The following is a 21,535-nucleotide window of genomic DNA, read 5'->3' as shown; positions in this document are numbered from 1 at the left end:
ATAAAAATAGTAAAGCTTTTTCAGGCATTGGTATAATAAACCTTCCTTTAAGAGTCCTATTGGTCCTAGATTTAATAGCTTACACATTTTCCTATTTACAACTTCTGCACACCAAACAGCAGAAAATAATACTGTTGTGTGTGCCATAAACAGTGTTGCTGCAGGTCTATTTTATATAGCACCATCGTTTTTTATAATCTCAAATGTTTGGCAACTGCAGTCAAAAAGAAAAAAACATACTATAGACTCTGAGCCTCAGCTTTCTAGTGTTAAAAATGTATACCTCATCGAGAAGAAAATGTTTTCCTTCAGACAATAGAGAGTGGTAATTCAGCCGTAGGTAATAAAGGCAATGCCAAATTCTTCTCTTAGTCAAATTCATCTCTCTTCGATTTGAGATCCAGTTAAGGGTAAGTCAAAAATCTATCTTACCTTTGGTTATATTTAGGAACTAATACATACGAATATTATTAGCCAAGTTCAATTATTACATTGTTCAATTATTTTAATAATTAATTTTAAGAAATTAATCAAAGATCTCATGAACAAAAGGCGGTAACATAAAAAAAATAGAACCCCGATTTGCATGTGCAAATAACTGTGGAATGAGCTCACCTAAACTAGCTTGCCAATGACCTCAACCTTGATCTGGAAAGATCATTTATTCACAAGTAAAACATTCCCATTCTCTTTGCTAACTGCCTTGGATCTTTTCTCAAGGTAGGATACTGACTGTGCTGTTGGAGGGTCTATTAATAACACATGCACTGATCAACACCATGGAGTTACATATTTAACTGAAATAGCGTTTCTGTTGCATTTTACATTTTAACCAGGAATTACTCTCTTTGTGTGATATGTCTAAAATTTTGCTGCGACATCTACAAAGCCCTGAGTGGAAGAAGATTTGTGTGTATGCTTTATTTAATCAGTCCCTGGGCCTGAGAAATCTGGGTTTTTCCATTGGTATACAAACTGGTTCTGGGACCCTGTGCGAAGGAGCCCTCATACAACAAAATGCTAGAACCACCATTTTGCTGTCCGTTTGCACACAATAAAATGGTGGCACAGAAAACAGTTAACACATTGTGTCCAGGAGAGTTGTCTTTGAAAATATTCTACTCTCTGATCCAAATATTGAACTGTGTTTTAAAATATTGTTACCAAGGGGCTAAAGAGATTCATTTTCTTTAAAAAAAAAAAAAAAATATATATATATATATATATATATATATATATACACACACACACACACACACACATATATATATATAGCGTGTGTGTGTGTGTGTGTGTGTGTGTGTGAGGGAGGGAGAGAGAGAGAGAGAGAGGAATGCTGATAACAGAATCAGCTGTGTACATTCAACCCAAGGAAAAAAACTGGTCAAAAATGAGCACTCAAATTGAGAGGGAAAGCATTCTTAAATAAAAAGTACAGATCCTGAAAATTGCTCCTAACAGTTCACAAAGCTGTATGGTGAATTTGGTGACTTGGTAACTCCTTTCACTTTAGCCTTCACTTTGTGCAACTTACAGTTAAGAAATTAAGAGAGTTTTTTAAGTCACTTTTTATTTGTTTTTCTTCTTTTTAAAGAATATCCTATAAAAATTAAAAGCAAGCTTATATTTGACTCTCACCTGGCAACCCCACACTCTCATTTTTTATAGGAGGGGGGAAAAAAACCCAGGACCTATTGTCCCCTCCTCTTCCACTTTTTCTGTTCTTATTTTTAATCATTAAAAACACTGCCTTGGCTCTGTTTAAGTGTGGAAATTCTCATTTTTCTGCAGTGCTTCAGACTCACATAGACTCCTTGGGGATGCAGTGAGGAGCTAACCAACTGCACATGGGGAATGAGAATTTTCGTGGTTAGAAAAACTGCAGTGTTTGGTAATTTTCCACATGGAGTAGAAGTCGTGAGTGACTATATTTCTTTGAAACATAATGACTCTACTTGTGCATTTGGTATAGAGTTGTAGGTACGAATTTGAGCATTTGAATGCAGTAAAAGTTCTTACAAAATTTAATTTGACTTCTTCCTATAAACATTTTCACTATTTTCAAGTGCATAATAAATAGGTCAAAACAGGACCCCTCCCCTCTGCACCCCTGACAGAATTATAAAAGGCTACTGTCTGTTAAAGAGAAATAGCCCTAGAGGACCCACCAATGGGTTATGCAATATGTGACATAGACCACCAGGGGCTGAACTGAAACCACTAATACTTTTTTCACAGGCTCATTAGCTAGAGTTAAACAAGGTGTCAGAGTGAAAAGATGGGGAGGTTGACCTGGCTCATTTATATTTGTATGCCTTCCCTTTAATTATTTTTTTGCATTAAAAATTAAACACATATTCAATTTTTTAATTTAAACACATTGCTATCCAAATACACTACATTACTTTTTATATTTGTAAAGGATTCATCATGTATCATTTGTGTGATATTATTTACAGTTGGTTTTCAATAAATACTAAAACTCTAGTGCAAATTTAATTTAAATTTACAGCTAAGGAGAAGTTATTAGTTAAATTTTTCCTGTTGTACTTTATGAGATAAAATTGATTGATTTGTTTTGAAATTTAGATCTTAAATTAGAACCTGCCTCCAACCAAGATGAGTAGGTCTGGGGCTCATGGAGTGAGTTTGCGTGCATTCTTGACCTTGTGTTGACAGTGATCAGGAAAAATATGTTCTCTTTATAACAGCAGCTTTACAATTTTGGAGATATCGCAAGGCTTTTACATGCACTAATATTAGTTGCCCCACATACCTTAAATAAAGCCAATCCAATAAATTTAGGGTTGTGGTTGAGAAATAAATGTCATGTCAGTAACCCTCAACTAGATATCACAAGAAGGAGTATGTGATTGTTTAGTCCAAAAATTAAGTTTCATGTTTTTAATTGGTGTCATATCCTGTCCTAAGTCTATAGTGCTTAAATCAAAGGCGACCACATTAACCTGGAAAGGAAACATAATAACAACTTCTTTCATCCCCTGGCTCAAATGTTTTTATGCTCAACCCTAATTTTTGTTAAAACACTTTCAGGCAAAGACAACAGGAAACAGTAAACATGGCAACACCATGAAAATAATTTTCTGATGTACTATTGCACTCCGTGTTCAAAGACTGAGGGAGTTGTACAGACTGCAGAGGAAATGCTGTATCATTAAACCCAAGGCGGACGAAAACAGCCACCCTTCCAGCAAAATGGATACCCCTCTACATTTCATAAATCTTGTTTCCAACTAGTCTAAAGCCAGGAATTGACTGTCTCTCACATCAGTGGCCTGAAACTGGAGTAGCACAGTAGTTATGTTCAAAGGGAATCAGAAGTATCCAACAACTTCAGGGGCAGGGATGCGATTATAACTGACAGCCAGGTGCTTGGCCTGGCTGCTCTAACACCCAGCAAGACTGCAGAGGGTCTTGAGACCTCTGCATCCAAACATCGAACCCCAGTGAATGACAGACAGATGAACAACAATGCCACAAATCGTCAATACAAACCGACAAAGTTGCTGTGACTGATCAAGATTTCAGATGTCAAGAGTTGCTAATGTCTCCCCCTCCTACTCCCCATCACCCCTTCCCCGCCCCCTTTCCCAAACAAAAATCTTGTTAGTGGTTGAGGGCCCAGCAGGAAATGTTTTTACACCCAGTGCCAAATGCCAATCCTTCACTGAAGACTTTAATATATTTAAATGTTTAGATTACTGAAGCAAAAGGGATTTCAATAGGAATTACTTTACGTGTAGGACATGGAGATTTAATAATTTGACTAAGTGTATGTTACATTTATTGGACTTCCTCCTCCATTCAGGATTACCTTAAAGGAGCACATTAAAATTCAAAGAGAAAGGGAATTTGTTTTAACTATCATTTAAGCAATAACCAGCATGAAACTTTTGTTCTTGAAATATATATTTGGAGTAGGGAAAATGAGTAAATTCTCTTAGCAGATTATATAGCCTTTCTTAATCTATCTAGACATAGATACACACATTTCTTCATTTTCTCAGATTCCATGTTGTGTTGTTTTGAAACACTTTTTTTGTATAACTAGATTGGACATGTATTGATGATTCATAAACTACTATAAATATCAAGCCATCCTAATCCAAATATGGATAAAGTATTCTGGGGGAACTCAGTAAAATTATCTTATTTTGTAGAATGGTTTGAATTTTTAATCAACTTTATGGTATTAAGTATTTGCAAAAATAATAATCTATATTCAACTATATTCTTTTAGTGAGTATCAGTGGATTTTTCAGTGCCATGAACTAATGTGTCGTTTTTTATGGCATCTCTTAGCGTGACTCAAAATGATATCTTTGCAAGCCAATTCCTTTTTATGGTGTTTGTACGAGGTGTTTAGATTTAATATTTCAAATACTTTTTCTGACATTTTTCTCTAGGGCTCCAGGGCACCCTTCTGTAGTCATCTGTCCCAAACCTATTTTGAGGTATCAGCTTTCTCAACAAAAATGTCAAAACCAGAGGTCTATCAGAGCAGCTGCTATGGACATGGAGGCCCTTTCTGCCAATCTGACAGTCTCCTTGCCTCCATCAGATACTTCTTCATGTAGATACACATAGCAGTTCTCCAAACAGAGAAGCATCTCAGGCCCTTTCCCGGAAACAACACTTCCAGAAAATATGCTGACCAAGAAAAAACAGCAGGGGCGAGAGAAGTGGCCAAAGCACTCACAACATCTTAACAAGCACTAATTAAATGTCTTGCTTAAAAAATATGGCTTAAGAAAGCCAAATACAATAACTTCTTACAGATGGTTTTAGGAACTAACAAGACCTGTAGGAAATGGTGCAGTCATTAAGATTAGTGTCCCCAAAGTCTCCTCCAACCATTAGTGACTGGAGGTGCTGTGTGCTTTAGGAAGAAATGAGGAGAATCTGTCTGATGTGAAGCTGTTTTTTTTTTCCCCCTCATTTGTCTCTGAAGGGAACTTTGCATCTGTTTTAGTGCATTACACAGTCAATTACTGAAACAGCTAGTCAATTGAATATAAAAAGAGCATTAGCAGCCTTGAAATCTATTTTTCTGGTGGGGTACATAATCATCCTGAAAAAGAATTGTGAACACCAAGAAAGCAGGGACTGTGTCTTGTCTTATCAATACCCCCAGTTCCAACGCAGAGTGGGCATTTGATAACTGTTCGTTTATTTATTGAACAAACATTCCTTCAGTGGTTACCTTATGCCAGACTTGGCTAAGTTTTGAAGATACAGCAGTCAAGAAGACAGAAAAGTTACCTACCTTTTGGAATATATAGTCTGTGTGACGATGTTGGTTGAAGGAATGGATGAATGGATGGATGGGAAAATGATTCTTGAAAAAAGTGTTTCTCAGACACAGGTCTAATATTCCTTTAGCATTAGACCCTTGGGCTGAGCTCACTCAAAGAATTGTAGAACCGGGTCCCCAGGTGAGATGGCTCAAGACTGGGCAGTGACCGGCCTCAGCATGGGCCTGAAAACAGGTGCTGCCCCGGCAATCTGAGCTTCAGGTGATGGCGCAGCTAGAGCTAAGGGAGGTTTCTAGGATCTTAAAAACCTGTTCAAGATTACTATTGACATTAACATTCTCAGTAGAATCTGAAGAAGTGGTTCTGTTAATAAAGAAAAATATAGGCTTAATACTTTAAAAAAAAAATTTTCACCTTAAAGTATAACTAAAAGACTAAAAGAGGGTGTATATGTCTGATTCTATTATTAGGAAGCGATCTCTTGTTTCCAGTGGTTTGTATAATGCCCTTCAGGAAAGTATGTCTTGCTGGCCCCAAACTGCGTTTCATTCTGGCATGTTTCTTGATCTCCTTGCTGTTTTTTAAATCCTATTCCCATTTGCCATGTGTTAAACTGCTTAATACTAATGTCCCACATCTTCTGTACTCGTCATACAACCTGGGGTTCAGCAGCAAAATGACTATTAGAACCAGTGAGACTCCATGGAGGGACTGGAGATTGTCACACCTACACTTTCCAGAGCAGTTCACTGACCACTTTGGGACGAAAGGAGCATTGCGCTATGGGGCCCTGTCACAGAAGTGTCAGGTGAAGCTGGTCGTTGGGAACAATGAGTCAATCTAACCAGACCATTGGGGAGGTAAGGGGAGGGATTCAGGGGAACAAAATCCTGCTAACCTGGGTGTTTTCAATAAAAGAACTAGTTAACTGAATTGTCCTTCTCAGTCTGGTTGCTTTGCAGTATGATGAAAAGGGATTTCTGAATGATTGGGTTGATGGGCCAGTACCTGACCCTACAGAACTCCTGTGCCATGTCACTCCTGTTTATCAACAACACTTACCAACCACCACCACCGCCCTTCACAAAGAAAGAATCCTCATTGGAATCAATGGGAGAAAATAAACTTCCTCTGGATGTGGTGTCATTCATTTCATACATTCACTCAACAAACATTTACTAAGAAACACTTCAGTGTCACTTGCTGAACAGCTCTCTATGAGCAACTTGGCAGAAAAAGAAAAGAGCTGCCAAAGGAGCTATTAAAGGAAAAAAATATTGCATTAGAATATAATCTTCAGCCTTGGGAGAGTGCAACAGCTAAAGAAAGCAAGGCTATCTTTCTCTAATGCCATCATGGGCTAAGACAGAATGTTTTGGGTAATGCAGGTGATGAAGATAATGAGCTGATGATGATGGTGGTGGCGGATACAATTCACAGGGTGATTCCTCCCTGTAAGGTTGGCACTGTGTTCAATTCCTTATGTTCATTTTGTTATTTAATTGCCACAAAAAACCTATTAAATAAGGCTCTTTCCCATTTTGCAGATGAAGAAACTGAGGCTCAAAGAGGCTAAGTACCATCTAGCAAATGGTGTAACATGGATTCCAACTTTAGTTATCTGCCTCAAGCCCACAGAACTATACTGTTTCTCTCATATGGTCTAGTTGCTTATATTTGAGGCCATGTACTATTCAAGTCAAAATCCAAATGATTTTCACTCATACATGTAAGAGTTGGGTGAATGCTTTCGAAACCAGGTCTGGAAACCCATTAAGATGATCTTTTAAATGCAACATTCATATATATCGTCCAAATGTTAGTAGTATTTTTATGGGCTCCAAATCTCATTTTTTGTGTTCTGTTTAATATTGGACCTCTTTAAGAGGTTCCACAGATAATAATGTTTCAGATCCAAATGGCGGTGTTCTTGAGGGCATTATGCTAAGTGTTCAAGTCAGAAAGAGAAAGACAATACTATATGATGTTGTATGTGAAATCTTATTTAAAAAAAAAAACAAAGATCAGATTTGTGGTTGCAGGAGGGGAAATTAAGAGAAGATGGTCAAAAGGTACAAACTTGCAGTTATAAGTTTGAGGGATGTAATGTACAGCATGGTGACTATAGTTAACAATAGTGTATTATATATTTGCAAGTTGCTAAGAGAGTAGATTTTTAAAGTTCTCATCACAAGGAAAATAATTGTAACTACGTGAGGTGATGAAGGCTAACTAATATTATGGTGATCGTTTTGCAATATATACATATATCCAATCATTATGTTGTATACTTTAAACTTATATGTATAATTGCTATATGTCAATTATATCTCAATAAAACTGGGGGGAAAGGTGTTGTCCTTTTCTCTCCAAGACAGTACAGTATTGCCCCAAAGCTGGCCCTATAGCAGTTGTGGCAGTCAAGGAGCCCGCATATGTGATGCATAGCAAGAATATTCCTCAGAGGTATGAGACCCTGGTATGGAAGAACAAAAATGGGGAGGAAAGGCAAAGCTAGTGGAGTATAGGGAGAAGCAAGGGAAAAGGCGAGAGAGAAAACTGATCTCCCATCTTCCTCTCCAATGCCCATAGCCAGCACCGTGGTAATCTCACAAACAGCCAATATGTCACTGCCTACCAGCTGGCCTCCCTCACCATAGGCCAGCCTTGTCTCAAGGTCCTCAGCAGAGGGCTATGTCATGCAGGGTGTCATGCGGGGTCTCTAGTCCCGCTCCCCACACATGAATGCAGGATATGGTGAGGCTAAAACGGAACACCCATGGAGCCATAGATAGGGGAGTCACACCATCATATTCTTGCTGGCGGCTGGGTTGGAGACACAGGAAGCAGGAGCCACACAATCCGCAACCTGCCACCCACTCTCTGCCAACCGACCCCACTTGCTAACTGCAATCCGCGCTTGCTAGCTTAGCCACGGCAGTTATACCAGTGGCTAATGGCTAACCGGTAACAGCTGATGGCCAACTAGTAACCGAGCCAGCCCCTTTCCATGTGAGGCCAAGAACTTGGAAACTGCTCTCTGGGACTCTGTCCCCACAGGCTACTTCTGGAAAAGAACAAATGAAGTGTGTGGAGGCAGAAGACACAGAAGTCTTGGCTTGTTGTGGGAAACACACGAACTGGGGCAAGCCATGAGTCTCTCTGGGTCTCAGTTTCCTCATCTGTAAACACGCAATAATGATAAGGTGCATTTCACCAAATATTGACCATCTACTGAGATCATGTATTTTCAATAGCTTTATAGAGCTATAATTGACATATAATAAACTGCACATATTTAAGAGAGCATACATTTGAAAGAGCGTTTGTAAACCATAGAACTTTCATCTCTACTAGGCTCAGAATTTCACAGGACATCCTCATTTTTTAAAATCATTTTCTGCTTAGTTGTTAAGGGCTTTCATGACTAGACTGCACCTTAACTGGCCAACCTCATTTCTCTCCATTCCTGATGCAGACACTCTGATACAATAAGACCAGCCTTCTTTAGCCTTCTGTCAACTAGCTTTTCCCGGGAACACTAACCGTGGTCTGCAAACTCCCACCAAGCACGGCCCAGCGCGTTCACTCTCCTGCATTCATTCAGCCCTTGAACACTGAGCATATATTCCGCCAACCACTGTCCTAGGTGCTGGGGGTGCGAATGTCAACAAGAAAGACACGTTCACTATCCCGAGGGGCCCTGCGAGCCCTCGGCAGTCGCGCTGGTATTCACCTGCCAGAATCATCCTTCCCCAGGCAAGTCCTCCCAGCTCTAGTTCCCTCTCCTCTACCATATCTCTTTCAATTCCTATTAACTAATTATCCTATCCCTCTTTTTCCTACAGCACTTGTAGGTTGCTTCAGATAATTTAGTGTGTGACTTTATTTTGTAAAATTCTCACAGGTATAAGCACCGCACAGGAAGCTTTTTTTTTTTTTTTTTTTTTTCTCATATCCTCATAGCCCAGAGTAGACATATCAAATGCCTGCTGATTTCAGAAGAGTGCATCAAAAAGTCAGGGCATGTGTGAGAAACTTTTTGAGGGACTAGAACCCACCGTTGCCCCTCCGTGTCACCGGCACCGTTGGTTGGCTGACCCTGTTGGGAGGGCAGCACTAGCAGGGAGGACAGACTGATTCACGGCTTGTCCAAAGCCAACCCAAGGGAAGCCACGCTCAAGGACATCTTCCTGCCGCCAGCAAAAGAGGAGCGTCTCCTAGCAACCAGATTCCAGCGGCTTCCTGTCTTCGGGAGCCAGCTCCCGCCTCGCCCCCCCCCCCCCCCCCCACACACACACACACTGCCCCCACTGTTTTGTTGCCTCACTCGGGTTTTGCATTTGGGGACTGCTGATCATTGCATTTGTTCTAGATTCCGAAACTTTAGGAATAAGGTCTGATCTGCCGGCTAGCTGACTGGATTAGACCTGAGAACGCTTTCATGCACAACATGCTTTCAGAAATCATTCCTAAGGTTCCTGAGACAAAATGCTCTGAGCTTACAAAGGGTGAATACAGTTTTTCAAGGTTTTATTTATGTCAAAGCAATTGGTTCGAAAGATACATAAAAAGGAAAAAGCATACATTCTTTCCATCAAATAATCAAAAAGTACTCAGACCTTTTCAAAACAGATGCACTATCATTCCAAACCTGTTATAGCAATAAACTTTCACTTGGCAAATTCACAGATGCAGAAAGAAAGGTAAGTCAAATTTGAAGAAAATGACTCAAGGTCCCTAAACGTATTGGTGGCTTAAAATTATGTCTGGCGTGAACATCAGTTTTCTCAATGTTCTTTCTAGAGATTTCCAACCTCAGTTGTATATGTATTTTTATGTTAGTGGTGTTAAATTTAGCAGCTGATATTGCTTTTTTGTTGTTAGTTTTCTCTTGTTTTTATCAAATATTCAAAGCACAAGTTACTCATCTATTTTAAAAGAATTATTCAGACTTTGTAGTGAAGAGCTCAAAACCAACTCTAAATATAGTTTTAAACCCCAAAGCCCTATAAATCGGCATTAAAATTCTGATTACTTTTCTCTTTCAAAAAGGAAACCTCAGAAAGAGGACGATGAATGAAGTATCCTGAGTCCCTTGCTCAGAGACGGGTAAAACCAGAGCTGGTCTCCAGCGAAACCACTGATGCCTGATTGCCCTGGGCTCCTGGGCATCACACTTGGCCTTAGAGAATTCGCTGCTTCTCTCCATGGAGTGAGCTCCGTCTCTGTGGAGCCATGAGTCCCTTGGAGGCACCCCTCATTTCTTCTCACTTCCCCTCCCCTTCTCCCAGCATTCACAGTCACAGAATCTCTAGTCAAAGATTAATTGTGACTGTTTTGGTGGTGGTGGAATCTCACTAAACCTAAGATTGAGCCTTTTCTTCTCAAGAAACGTATAGGGTTTACCAACTAGCTGCCATTGGCTTTCATCTTTTCATCATCCACTTCTGACATCCATCCTTGGATGGGTTTTCACTAAGGGGGTGTTGACTATTTCCCAGAACAACTCATGCATGGGCTCTTGATGTCCTATTTTGGGGTTCTACATATATTTGTTTTAAGGGTGCAGAATTAATCCTGTGGTTAAAGCAGAGCACCCCTCATTACTCTTTGTGTGTGTATTATGTGACCTTGTACATGGATCAAGGCTTTTCTTATTGCCTGAGGTTGTTCTTTGTTTCCTGAAATGGTCGGGACACCCATTGACTATTTTAGGAGAATGAATATCATTAAAATCCATGAAGAACTTTTGGTGAAATGGAAAAACTGCTCTGCCACATGCTTGTTGGAGTTCTGTTTTTAGTCTTTTTCACCATGCAATTCTGTTCACTTATTTTAATACTATTTCAGGTAAATTCAGCTTAATTTTATGTTTCCAAGGGGGAAAAATTAACCCTGGTTTCTCCTCTGGCCCTTTTCAAATATCTACTTGTAGTTATGGGAGGAGCTGAGGATAGGCAAGGCCCTGGGAGGCAGGCCTGTGTCTCACTCTCCTGAGCCCAGCATTTAAATCACTGCACAAGACACAAGTGAGTCAAGGCTTGGGTCCCAGCCTTCATCATTTTCATTATGGTTTATACAATAATTGTAAATCATCAAACTGATTAAGGGCTCTATAAACCCAATCTGATTGGCAGGCACTATAGAATAGTGGTTGACTAACTATGTAAGTTTTACATTCCCACAGAACTGGATTAAACTTCCAAATGTGTCATTTACTATCTGTGTGACCTTGGGAAAGTCACTTAACTTCTTGAGTCTTATATTCCTTACCTGTAAAATGAAGATTGTGATAACTACCTGTATGAAGGTCAGTGTCAGACTGAAACAATGTATCAAATAATTTAGCATAGTACCTACAACTACTGTTCATTGAATAATAGATTATAATACAGAGTGCTTTGATTTATGTTGGTGTATTAGATTATCTTATCAGTTATCTGTTACTTCTATACAAAGCACTGTGCTGACTACGGGGAGCTCCACCCCCATATTTGAACTCTCTCTTTCCTTAAAAACTTAAACAACCGATTACTAATTAAGAGACAACATAGGAACTCATAGAAAAAGTAGAACAGAAGTTGGACACAACTTTTCCTGGAGTGCTGTCCATTCTGAGTCCAATCGAGACCTGAGGCTTACACTGCCTTAGCTACACAAGTATTATGCAACAGAATTGGATCAGAACCAAGCAGCTGTCCTTAGCACCTCGTGCCTTACTGCTTTCTGACAGCACTTGGTCGTACGAGGGGACCATTTCATGCCTCTGGCTTGGTTCATTTAATCCTCTTTTCAAAGGTGGATTCCTTACACGATAGGATTGGGGCTTCATTCTTTCCTTTCCTTTCAGCACTGAACACTTCAGAAGGGACTGTAAAGTCCTCATGGGCACTAGTTAGGCCCTCCATTGACCAAGCTAAGTGTCATATTTAAGGTAGTATTCGGTCTTTCGAATGAGAATTACAAGCATACTTTGATGCATTAAAACCATCTACCTTAGGGGAGGTTCACTTCATAATCTAATAAAACAGATTTCTAATTTGAAGGCTATTACAGCGTTTGAAGTATTATTTGCATTGTCTTAAACACAAATTACTTCTAAAATTAAACTGTCACTTTGTAGCAGAATTAAAATTAATATGCTCCTCTTGATTTCCTTGCTTGGGCATAAATTCCTTTATGTGAAATGCTCTGAATTTGGAGGGCGAAAATCTGAACCCTGTTCTCAGTTCAGTCCTGTGTTTCTTGTATTAAAAGACAAAGAAAACAAATCATCAGTAACAACCAGAATGGAGGGATAATGTTTACTCAGAGCCTAATATCACTTTCTTTCCAAGTTCCTCAGCTATGTTAGCAAAATTATTTGAAAAAGAGAAAAACTGCCTCATATTTTCAATGGAAAACACTGTAATGAGAAAAATGACTGCCCAAATTGTCTCAGGACATACATTTTTCTTAAGCGCTGGGTGCTATCCTTCATGGGCTCCTTTTAGAACCTAGAGCATCCCACACACACAGTAGACTATTAGACCAGGAACTAAGTTTTGTCCATGGTTAGCAAATGACATACAAAGAACAAAACTGTTCCCTTGAAGTTGAAATCAAAGAGCCCTCATGTGCAGCCTTATGTACATCAGAACGGGAGAGTACACACATGTGTGTGATGGAGGCAATCCAGAGAGAGGAGCACGCTTCCCAGGGGTTGTTTTAAACAATGACAGACTGCAAAATCCGAATGTGATGTTGGAACATGAAACACACACACACACACACACACACACACACACACACACACACACACACATCTTGTGAAAAATATTGCCAAAGTCCCTCAAAGCCAAAGTTTAGAAGAACACGTGCTCTGTACAGAAAGCAACAGTAATTTCAAAATCACCCCATTTAGGATTCCATTCCTCCTCTCTTTGATCACTTTGGCACACTGTATAGGAAATAACAGAAATATGATGCTGGAGACAGAAAATTTGATTATAAAACAAAGCCACCCACCTTGCTTTCGGGGTCAGGAAGTACAATGGCCTTCTTTTGCAGCAAGAATGAACTTAACACCAGTGTGTTAAATGATCACATATAGATTTAAAAGAACAGGAAATGGTTCTTTAACAAAAAGACAAAACAAAAAACAAAACAAAACTGCAATAGCTCAGTCCTCATAGTAAGTCTTACCAAAAAAGTAAAAATAAAATAAAAGCAGCATACTGTGGTTCCTTGGCAAAGGCAGAAGGCAGAGTCCTCAAGTCACTAGTCCCCCCCACCCCCTTTTTTTTTTTTTTTTCAAAACAAAACAAAAAGCAAGAGCAAAAGGTGCTGTTTGGTAGGAGGGGAAGGACCTGAAAACACCTCGCACCCTCCTGAGTCCCTCCCAGCGCCTTCTCTCGGTGTGGGCTGTAGAAGCGTACTGATCAACACCAGTGTCACCATCCGCCGCTTAAATGCCACAAAAGTACACATAGAAATGAGAAGAAAGTGACTGACACGGATATGCTGAGCCAGCCTCACTTGCCACTAGAACAGTCTTAAATGCCCACACAAGGAGAATAAAAAGAAAAGCACATTTTGCAATAGAATAAATTCTTTTTTTTTTTATTGAGACCGCGGAAAGTCACATGACCCTGCATGTAGCCTTTTAGGAAAGCAACTGAAATGGTAAAGAAAGGAGCGGGGGGCTGCCTCCTTCCTCCCGCCGCCTCTCAGCCCGTCCTGCCGCGTGTCCGCATTCTTCTGGGCGCATCTGTGGAGCTATTAAGTGGGATAATCCCTCTGGCCTTTGATACATTTCTGGACATGATTATTTCATTACTCGCAGTATATCAGTAGGATCATAATAAAAAGGACTTCTGACAACCTGCCAAGAGTTTTGTGGCCTTGTAAACACAAAAGTGCTCTAATAAAATTTTATTAAGTGTTAAAAAGTCATAAAAAGTGAAATAACATAAACTACAAAATTTACTGTCCTCAGCAAATGCTGAAAATATCGTCCACAGTAAAATTAAATTAGCATGTAATAGACAGAGAAGCAGTGTGGAGTGGATTTAAAAGAGGATCCAGGGAAAATGACACTGTAACCCAATCTGAGTCACGGGGATTTAATTCGGATTTTTCTCCCTAAATGGGAATAAATGTGCTGATTACAGACAAGAGCTCCGGGGTTACTGGAGTCTCACACATTGTCAATACTTTGGAAGAAATAATATATTGCAGATTGGAATGAGTTTAGGGAGAGGAGCGAGCGTAGCCAGGGAGCCCGCGAGCGGAAGGGCGTCCACTAGGGCGCGCTGCGAGACCGGGAATCCCCGCCAGGGCGCCCTCGCGCCCGCGCCACCCGGGGCCGGGCGCTCACGCCTTGCTCTCGCCCCCCTCGAAATCATATTTACAGTACTTTCTCTCCCCCCTCACCCCCACCTCCTGTGACATTTTCTCCAAATCGGAAAATGATGTGTAAGTCAAGCTTTGCCGCAGGCGGAATCTCGGTCTTCGCTTTTGGAGACTTGGGGTCCGGGAGTGGGATGCGCTGCTCCTGGTGGTGCTAACCCCAGGGGACAGGGTGGGGCCCCCAGCCCAGCGCCCGGCACCCGGCCGCTCGGACAGAAGAGATCGAGGAGCGTACAAGGCCCACGTCCGGCTCCGCCCGGGACGCGAGTGCGCTCGGAGTGCGCGGGTTGCCGGCCTCGCCGCGGGTTCAAGTGCATCCCCGGGGGTCGAAGCCTGCGACTCTGGGGGCGAGTTCTCCCTGCTCAGGCCCTTCTCAGGGGTTCAGGGTGCCCCACTGCTCCCGGAACCCTGTCGCCAGCCCTCCCGGCCTTGCGAGGCCGCCAGCCTGGGGCGCGACCCCGGGCGCACGGGCGGAGCGGGCACCCGACTCGCGCTCCTCCTCCGCCCCGCTCGGGGCCAAGGTCTCAGGGCCCCCAAAGCCCAACGTGGAGGCTCCGCTTGGAAAAGCAGTCCGACTTCCTCTCCTCGCTGCTCCGACTGGAATCTGGATCGGCAGGAAATAGCTGGAACGCGCAGCCTGCGCCTTTGCAGTCAACCCTCGTTTCACTGAAGAGAAGCAGCTCCCACCAAAGTCTTTGCCTCCCCCTGCCCCCCGAAAGCCCCGCGCAGGTTTGTAAAGAGGGGTGCGAGACCTGAAAAGTATTTGTCTTCCTGGGAGAAAGATGTCGGGAACGGTACCCAATGAAAGAGGGGCGCTTTTTAGCTGGAGATAATCAACGCGCCACGTCTTGTTTTGCAGTTCTAAAATGATGCAAATGCTGCCATCTGCGGAGTCCGTTTTAGGAGTGAATTAATTAGAAGTTAGTGAAATAGGAAATAAATGGACAGTGACACATTTCGTGGTTTCATTTTTCCTCAGGGATGTCCAAGGTTTTAAGCTACATTTAAGAATTAGCTACATTTTGCCACAAAGTCAATATTTTTAAGTAAACCTGTTGCTAAAGCCCAGAACAGGTAAGTTAGTTACCACATAAGATCCTCCAGCTTCCTATAGAGGCTTGCACAGGTTACTGGGATGAAGATGCCTTGCATTTTTCATTTTCCAGATGGCAAGAGCATTTGATTTTTATGTGACAAGGTAATGGTCAAGGCAAATGGAGCACCCAAGGATATTTTGATAAGCCATGTTCACTTGACACTTTTAGCCTAAAATAAATATAATTAATTTATAGTGGGAATTATAAATTTCAGATATTTTTTGTTATAAGTTATATGAAAAAGTGTTCTTTAACAATTTATGTATTTTAAAAAACCCTGTTTATGGTCACTTGCAAATGATTGAATTTGAAATAGCCTGGCCTGGAGCATTGGAGTTAAAAAAGCAAACAAGTCAACTTAAATGTGGTTTGACATTTTCTATCAAAGACTTGGAGAGCTAATAAAAACAGAATTAAAAGGAATGGATATAAATAACAAACTTCCTTTTTGACTCAATGTGCCTGCCTGGGGGGAAGGTACAGATGACATATCTGTGACTCATTTTTCTGAGCCATTCCCTGTAGATAGCAATGGTGAATGTGGTGGGTCAGTGTTGCCTTTGAAAATGAAGGGCAAGTTTATGTTTATGAAAGTACAGAAACAAATGTTTTACTGCATAGGGTTTTCTCAAAAGTTTTGTATTGAACATTTTATGATACACATTTCTTCATGACTTATGAAGTTCAAAGGGAAACTTTATGCTTGTATTATTTTGTTCTGTGTTCACATTTCAGATTGGAGTTCATCTGTCCTTCAGAAAAAATATTTTCATAACTATTAAAAACAACATCATGCTAGTATTTTTAACTCTTCAGGTAGCTATATGGTTGCTGTGAGTGATTTTTTAAAAATTTTAAACAAGATTAGTACAACTTTATTTAAGGAGTTTAGTGGTGGGAAGAGGATTTCTAAACTTACAGATGCAGTCTATATAAAACTGCAGTATCAAAGGTTTGTGTAAAGAAACTTGGGAATTCATACATTTTAAATGAATGTAAAAGCGTATTTTAAAGGGGTGTTCCCACTCCCTTTCTCTCCCTTTAAAAAATCAGAGACTATTTTCCATTCTATAGAAATGCTAGAAAATTATTACCATAATAACAGTCTGTCAATATGGTGGATACTTTTGAGTGTATTATAAGAAAAAAGAATAGACTCCACCCTTTATATGTTTGAGGTACTTGAAAAGGCAAGAAGTTTGTAAAAACATTTTACTACCATTAAAATGTGCAAGTAATTTATTCTAAGTGACTGAAAAGTATTTTTTCCAACTGCTTTTCACACTTTGACATTTTTATGTGTACTTTAATTAGTACCTTTCTTTTAAATGTTCCAAATATTTTGTTATATTAGCTATATGAGAAAAGCATTATTGGAATTTGTTGTGTTTTACTTTCTGCATAAACAGTTGAGAAATACTTTATTTTAATCTTTTATATTTACATGGGATAAATTTGAACATGTGCCTTGTTGGAATAAAAACAATCCAAGTTCATTTTTCTCTCTAAAATGTGACATTGATTCTGATCTCATAGTTTTTATGCACACAAACTGCTATTTTGGACATGCCAGTTTAAGGAAAATTTTAAGAGAGTGGTGGTTTTATATGGAAGAATATATATTAAGGTGTGAAATTGCTAATAGCCAAAATTAAGTTGGGGTGTACTTGTAGCTTTCACTCGTTTGGATGATAATTGTAAAGAAAGTTATGACCTAAGGAAGGATTTCCTTGTGCCCTCTATATTTATGAATATCTAAATTATTCTACCCTGCAAGTAAAAAGCTCAATAACCAAATATCAAATTTATGTATTTTTAAGGTGACTAAGAATAAGGATATGAGAAGCAGATTGGCTTCATGAAAGAAAGTAAGCATTTAAAATTGTTTTTTAAAATATAAACTTAATTTCAGTTTCTGACAGAAATGTTGTGGCCAGCTCATCAGTTTTCCAGATCAGTTTTAAAGCCGTAAGTAAAAACTACCTTTTCCACATTAGAAGTTCATATTTAAATTTCCTTAACTACAAAATCACTCTAAAACAGAATGTTTTATGTTAAGGCCCATTTCATCTGTTGGTCCCATTGATTACATATGAATGTATAAAAATCTTGTTTAAAGACCAGTAAAAGTGAGGAAATTCCAAGTCAGGCTGGCTAATTCCATTCATAATTCATCCCGAGTACCTGATTTAGGAAACTTGCAAACAGTTTATAGCTATTCATACAAAACAAGCTGACTTGCTCTGAACTGAGCAGCAGAATCAACTTTGACCTTGTTCGGAGAGGCTTCAGTTGATAAAACTGTGGAATGTAGGTTAAGCTTTTTGGTTCCCTAGGGATTTTCCAGTCTCCACCCTTTTTTGGATTTTTGCTTTTTGAAAAATGTAAACCAGGAAGGACAACTTTTGTGTTCTGAGATGGGGTTGGCTTTCACCCACCCATTTCCTTCCCCTTACACATTTGTTCAGTAATTCTGGGGAACGACAGAGGCCCTGCAATGAGAAAATGGCATATGCCATGTCTTGGCTCCCTTCAGCCATTTCTGTCCCCAGCCCTCCTTTTATTCTGAGTGAATTGGGCAAGAATTTAGTACTTACACTCACATGGTTTAAACTGCTACATCTACAGCCCAAAGTACTTTTGAGAATTGGCAAGAAATCCACCTAGACTGCACGTCCTGAGCTGGGGAAACTATTGGGGAATCCTGTGCCTTGACTGGGAAGCGTCCAGGCTGTCTTTCAAGCCTGAAGAAAGCCATCTGCTCATTTTTCCAAGGCTGCTCTGTAGGCGGATGCCTTCCCTTAGTTTTGATGTTCAGGAAGACGTTAAAACATTTTCATAGAGTTTTTTAAAAGCATTCGAGTAATTGTAATTTTAAACCAGACTAATTTTAAGGGTGAAAACTGGCCCAGAGAGAGACTGTACATAGTAACTTCAGTCTGATGTGAACTCGAGTGACTTTTTAAAGTAAGCTCTTGGAAACGTGGGTTTCCGGTGGAAAAGGCTGCCGTCTGCGTAAAGTAGGAATCCTTAGTACTAGTTAATAACCACCAAACACGCTTCATTAAACTGGAACAAACATGACGCTGAGTTACTGCCTCCCTGTTTTCTTGAATGTAGGTCATTTTGTGTCCTTACAGTTTAACGTTTGAAGGGATTTCCTGTCTTTGAAGTACAGCAGTCTGTCACCTGTTTGGATAGCCTCCTTAAAAGTTTGGGCTCTGCTCCTACTTTGAAAGACTTAGTGACTCCATGTTCCCTGGCTCGGGTTTCCTCGCTCACTGAAACCTGCAGCTGTGGGCCTTTCCTGACAAGTCGGTGCCTGCAGATCCCATATCCCAGGCTTCATTCCTCTAGTTCAGAGCCCACAAGAAAAGCCCGGAGCCATACACTCACCTAGGTGAAGCCATAATGAGGAGCCATATGTCAAAATTCATAGCTTTTGAAAACCGGAGTAACTAGTGCTCAGGCATCAGAGTCTCACACCAGTGTAACAACTGTGCTAAGTGGGCCGCAGTGGGTGAGACCCATTGAAGTAATGACCCACATTTAAATGTGCCTTTAAAATATGTGTTATTCTTCTTTAAGTATGTGTACTATTTCATCTCTTTTTATGATATTGGTCCTACAGTTAAATATTTCTGGTGAAAATTTGCCCATTTAATAGGAAAATATTCACAAAAGAACAATCTTAGGAGACAACTGTGAATTATTTCTAAGAACTGTCAATATAATATGTTTTTACCAAATAATGCAACACATGCCAAACTTCTTTGTCAATACTAACATATACCCTACCAATGAAAGCTCTTCGCATATATTTAAATGACTCTTTTTGCCTTTAGCTCACCACCAACTTAATCATTGCAAAGACTCAATTTATTCTCCTTTAGAGAGGTTCACTAATTCTTTGAGACTGGGCACAAATAAGGAATCTTCATAGTACCCCTCCCCAAGAGTGTTTTCATCTTAATAGTAAGTAATCATTTAGAAGTTTATTAGTTGGGGAGGTTCTTTTCAGAGAACTTGACTCATGTGTCCATGAAATTAAGATGTTCCATAAGTGAGGGGGAAGACATTAAAACAGATGTCAACACGGTTTTGGTTTAGGGTCATGATATAAGATCATGATCACACAGAAATGGAACAAGCCAAAGGAAGGGGTATGGGCTAAATTCTGTAGGTGAGTCTTTCATAATGACTTGGAATGCAATTTTGATGACTTAGCATTGTGTGTGTGTGTGTGTGTGTGTGTGTGTGTGGCTATATTAATCATCACTTTGACCCATCTAATTTCTCTGGAAGAAATTGTAGCTGTTGTGACTGAGTCTGTCCTCCTCCTGGGTTGCTTTCTAGCTAGTAGCATGGGAATCATCTAGAAAAAAGCATCACCTTCACAAAGCTTCTGACCGAAGGGCACACCTCTTTGCTTCCTCACAAAGCAAATGGCACTCTGTCCAGCTAAGGGGGGAGACTCAGACTCAGGCATTTGTCTCTGGTTTTTGGTCATCTTCCTGGTTCCTGTTCTTGGCAGCTATAAGCCACGTCTGTGAAAGTACCAGAACAGATTCTATAGTTACCAAGTGAAAATTCTATCTTTAGTCACACACTCCTGCACCTTTCACATGGGTAAAATGTTCCAATTTTTCCTTGATTACATCACAGATGATATGAGAACAAGACGGTTGGAAACAGCGCTGAACAGCTGAATATCTCCGCAAACTCGGAGCACTTAAAAATGCTTTGAAGTCATGCAGCTGCTCTTTCTTTTTTTAATTGTCTTCGATGGCACTCCAGAAACCCCATAATGTCTACCTTAAAAGCATCAAGACTATTTTAATTGAGTAGTAACCATCCATATTTTCCTTCTGATAAATTAAAAGGAATTAAGAATGCAATTTTAAGATGATTATAAACTGTATTACTGACCCAAGGGAGAGGACAATCCTGAAAAATATGTCCTACGTATTTGACATGAATATGGATTTAGACTTTTAAATGCTCTTAAATGCTCAAGCAACTTATTAAAGTGTATAAAATAATATTCACATGGTAACAGGATATCTTAGAATCATGATTGATATTATCAATACTGTAGCAGGCTCCATGCCACATAGTGAAGCTGACTTGGCTTTTGCCCATTGGGCTTTATGGTAAAAATAAGTACGCTGTGAAAAAGATGAAAGCCGGTAACCGATATTGGGTAACTGAGTATCTGAGATCCCTTTTTGGTCAATGACTCTTTTAAAAATACTTTTAATAGGCATCATATCCCTTCTTCCCCATCCTCCTCCGTATTCTTCCTCTTGTGTTTTTCTTCTTCCTTTCTCCTCCATTTAAGTTACAAATCATGAAAAAGAAAACTGGTTTTTGAAAAACGTGAGAAACCGGTTAGTTGGACTTGGACTACTAAATATTGGCGTAGACATAATGAAAAAGAAACTTTCATCACCACCAACTGTTTGAGGGCGAGTTCAGCCTACATGACTGTGAATCCTCATTTGAGGGAACCGCTATGCAGGGCCCAGCTTCAGCCAGGGCCAGGATGGGGGTCCGCTTCAGAAAGCAAGAGCACTGCCGGCTGAGTCCATGCTCCCTGCCCGCCCTCGTGGTCACTTAACTCTTATGGTAAACTTTTATAAGGAATTGAAGATGCCTATGGAAATTGCCAAAGTTTCACAATGTGGGCAAAAATGGGGAGGCTAAATGAAGGCACTACTTAATATCCACATTTTCCTTAGGCCCAGCCTTGCAGAGTCCTAGCATTTA

The 21,535-nt window shown here is 40.1% G+C and overlaps 1 long non-coding RNA gene across 1 annotated transcript in view; it reads left to right on the top strand.

Moving 5' to 3' along the window:
- LOC148754876 (uncharacterized) overlaps positions 1-14,280 on the top strand; it is a 493,335-nt gene extending 479,055 nt beyond the window's left edge. The window contains exon 6 of the long non-coding RNA XR_016019765.1: positions 10,332-14,280. This is a non-coding gene — a long non-coding RNA (uncharacterized LOC148754876). The remainder of the gene's footprint in view (positions 1-10,331) is intronic.
- The last annotated feature ends 7,255 nt before the right edge of the window (positions 14,281-21,535 follow it).

This window comes from Rhinolophus sinicus, chromosome 17, assembly GCF_057876585.1.
Source record: "Rhinolophus sinicus isolate RSI-liver-muscle chromosome 17, RSI-T2T, whole genome shotgun sequence".
Classification (NCBI taxonomy): domain Eukaryota; kingdom Metazoa; phylum Chordata; class Mammalia; order Chiroptera; family Rhinolophidae; genus Rhinolophus; species Rhinolophus sinicus.
Note: the sequence above shows the minus strand (reverse complement) of the source record. Positions and strands in the feature narration are given on the sequence as shown.